Here is a 3452-nt window from a genome sequence, read left to right as displayed (position 1 = left end):
ATTAGTGTCTGAAGTGGAGGGCACGGGTGGGGGGTTGGGGTAACTGGGTGATGGACATTATTAAGGGGGGCACGTGATGTAATGAGCACTGGGTGTTATGTAAGACTGATGAATCACTGACCTATACCTCTGAAACCAGTAACACATTATATGTTAATTAACTGAATTTAAATTAAAAAAATAATAAAATGGAGGGCAGTCTTTTGGGACTGAGCCCTTCACCTGGGGGATCTGATGCTACCTCTGGGTCAATAGTGTCAGAATTGGGTTGAACTGTAGGTCACCCAATTGGTGTCAGAGACCTGCTTGGTAAGGGGAAATACCACACACACCCAAACACACACACACCCCCCACACACCCACTGTTGACCAGAAGTGTTAGGTTTTCTACGCTTCCCAAAGCCCTAAGAAACTTTGTGAAGCCTCCTTTCTCTGACAATCTCCTTCAACCCCTCTGGTCACATCATATCTGAATACCATGTGGAAGTATGACAGCCATTTCTGTCTGTAGCTCTCTGGCTGTGTTACGAATGAAAAAAAGAAGTGAATCATTCAACGTATCCAACGCTTTTCTTACTCCACACTGAGTTTACCCCACACCTTCCCGCAAATTGTTCACAATAAACTCGTGTTTATTGAGTTTATTTATGTCAATAGATACAGGTCTCTTCAAATAAAAACAGATTTTACATTTATTATTAATGTAACATGCTATGTAAATGTACAGGAGCCTGAGGAAGGCATTCTAGTACCCGGCACAAGCGCCTACTACAGTGTTTGTTAGTACTTAGCTTTCCTTTATTATGGCTTTTAAAAAATAGTTTTTAAAAAAGTGCATGATTCCTTTGGACCACTGTTCAGGAAAGATTAGAGATAAAACCTTTCCAGTCATAAATTAGTCATTTGCATACAGGTTCAGATTAGAAAAAGTCAAATACTGAGAAAAAATATATTTTCAATTAGCTCAATTTAAATATGGGGTCATTCCATGTAAATATCTCATCTGAATTTTCAGTGTTTCACTTATTTGATGTGCTAATTCCATTCCGCTAGGTCTTATTTCAGTAATTTCTCAACTATTCCAGATAAGATATAAAAAGTATTCAACTCCTGTCAGTTACTTTATCTGTCTTCATGCAACCAGGATGAGAAACTTCTGCTCTCTACAGGAGTCACGGTAATTCCCCCAATCCACTAGCAAGGAGAAAATAATACTGTAGTTCAGAATGAGGCCTGCATGGCTGTGAACTTTCAAATTCTGATTCCAGAGCACTTCATTTCAGCAAACAAGGCCTGATTCCTGTCAAAATTCAACCGTGGTTGAGAAACCCTGAGGTCACAGATAGAGCCACAAATGCAGAAGTTATAGACACGGACTAAAGTACCCCCGGTAACGTGTCAGGGTTTTCAGGTGGTACCTTTCCTTCCACAGCAAATGCACTCAGGAGGTTCAGGAGCATGGTTCAGTTTTTCTCAAAACATTGTGACATTTGCTGAATCTTCTTCCACTAGGCCTGCTGAGACCAGAGAAACCGATCACATTTTTCAAGCATGCTTTGTATCAAGGCTCTGAAATCCGAAAGAAAAGAAACAGGTGCACTTAGTTTTCATTGTTTTTTCTTTATAAAAAACTTTTAAAACCCACAAAGAATGAAAGGATTCAAAAACCTGACTGAGTCTGTGCATCAAAAGACACAGTCAACGGAGTGAATCATGTATCTGATAAAGGGTTAATATCCAGAATATACAAAAAATTCATACATCAAAAAAACAATGCAATTAAAAAATAGGCAAATGGACATGAATAGACAGGTCTCCAAAGATGATATACAAACAGCCAGCAAGTGTATGAAAAGATCCTCAACATCATTAATCATTAGGGAAATGCAAATAAAAACCACAGTGACTTCTCACCTCATGCCCATTAGGGACGGCTACTGTCAAAAAGAAAATAACTAGTGTTGGTGAGAATATGGAGAAAATGGTACCCTTGTGCACTACTGGTGGGAATGGAACATGGTGCAACCCTATGGAAAACAGTATGACAGCGCCTCAAAAAATTACAAATAGAATTCCATGTGTTCTAGCAATTCCACTTCTGGGTACACACCCAAAAGAATTAGAAGCAGGGTCTCAAAGAGACATTCGTATATCCGTGTTCAGAGCAGCATTACTCATAATAGCCACGAGGTAGAAGCATCCCCAGTGTCCATAAGACAGATGAACGGATAAACAAAACGTGGTATATCCACACAATGGAGTATTATTCAACCCTAAAAGGGAAGGAAATTCTGGCACATGCTGTAATATGAATGAACCTTGAAAACATTATGCTAAGTGAAATAAAAGCCAGTCACAAAAAGACAAGCACCATATGAATCCACTTATGTAAGATACTTATAATACAGTAGTCCTCCCTTATCCACAGTTTTGTTTTCTATGGTTTCAGATACCCATGGTCAACCATGGTCCAGAAGCAAATGATCCTCCTTCTGATATATCATCAGAAAGTTAGGAATAGCCTAACACTCCGTCACAATGCCTATGTCGTTCACCTCAGTTCATCTCATCACATGGGCATTTTATCATCTCACACCATCACAAGAAGAGGGGTGAGTACGGTACAGTAAGATATTTTGAAAGACAGAGAGAGAGGAATGGAGACAGAGAGAAAGATCACATTCACATAACCTTTATTACGGTATGCTGTCTTAACTGTTCTATTTTATTAGCTATTATTAATCTCTTACTGTGTCTAGTTTACAAATTAAACTTCATCATAGGTATGCACGTATAGGAAACAACATAGTACATATATGGGTTCAGTAAATCCATGGTTTCAGGTTTCCACTGGGGGTCTTGGGGAACATATCCCCCTTGGATAAGGGGAGACTACTGCAGTCAAAATTAGAGACAGAAAGCAGACAGGTGGTTGCCAGAAGCTGCACGGACGGGGTAATGAGGAGTTGTTTAATGCGTAAAGTTGAAGTTTTGCAAGATAATACGGATATACTTAACACTACTGAACCAAACACTTAAAAATGGTTAAGATGGTAAATTTTACGTTACCTGTATTTTACGACGATGAAAACAAAAACCAAAAAAGTCCTGAGACAATTTGACATTTGGTACTAGTAACTGTCTTTGAGAACTAGTACATGTCAACTTTGGGTATTCACACTGATCTGCACAGTGTCTCGGTCATGACTGTGAAACACATTACTTTAGGCTCATCCCTCAATCGCCTTCATCAGCAGATGAGTCTCAGCCCCCTCAGCTGTTAGTGACCGGCTGGGGCTGAATGATCTCTAAAAGCCCCACCCCCCTTCTGAAAATCTGTGAGCATCTACGTTCCCCAAGCCCCTGTGGAAAGGGCATGACAAGTATTACCTCTGCCTTTTCTCAGCAATCCTTAGGATATCGCAGGTTCTGGTAAACCTCTCTGACAGCTC

At 39.9% G+C, this 3452-nt stretch overlaps 1 long non-coding RNA gene across 1 annotated transcript; it reads right to left on the bottom strand.

Annotated features, from left to right (window-relative positions):
• Nucleotides 1–611: 611 nt before the first annotated feature.
• Nucleotides 612–3452, bottom strand: LOC145719360 (uncharacterized). Its single transcript, XR_014142330.1, has 2 exons — nucleotides 3391–3452; nucleotides 612–1569 (listed from the first exon to the last, which is right to left on the bottom strand). It is a non-coding gene; the product is annotated as an uncharacterized LOC145719360 (long non-coding RNA).

This window comes from Leptonychotes weddellii, unplaced genomic scaffold (genome assembly GCF_054177405.1).
Source record: "Leptonychotes weddellii isolate Sample4059 unplaced genomic scaffold, ASM5417740v2 HiC_scaffold_4018, whole genome shotgun sequence".
In the NCBI taxonomy this organism is placed as follows: domain Eukaryota; kingdom Metazoa; phylum Chordata; class Mammalia; order Carnivora; family Phocidae; genus Leptonychotes; species Leptonychotes weddellii.
The sequence above is the reverse complement of the archived record's forward strand: the minus strand, read 5'-3'. Positions and strand labels throughout refer to the sequence as shown.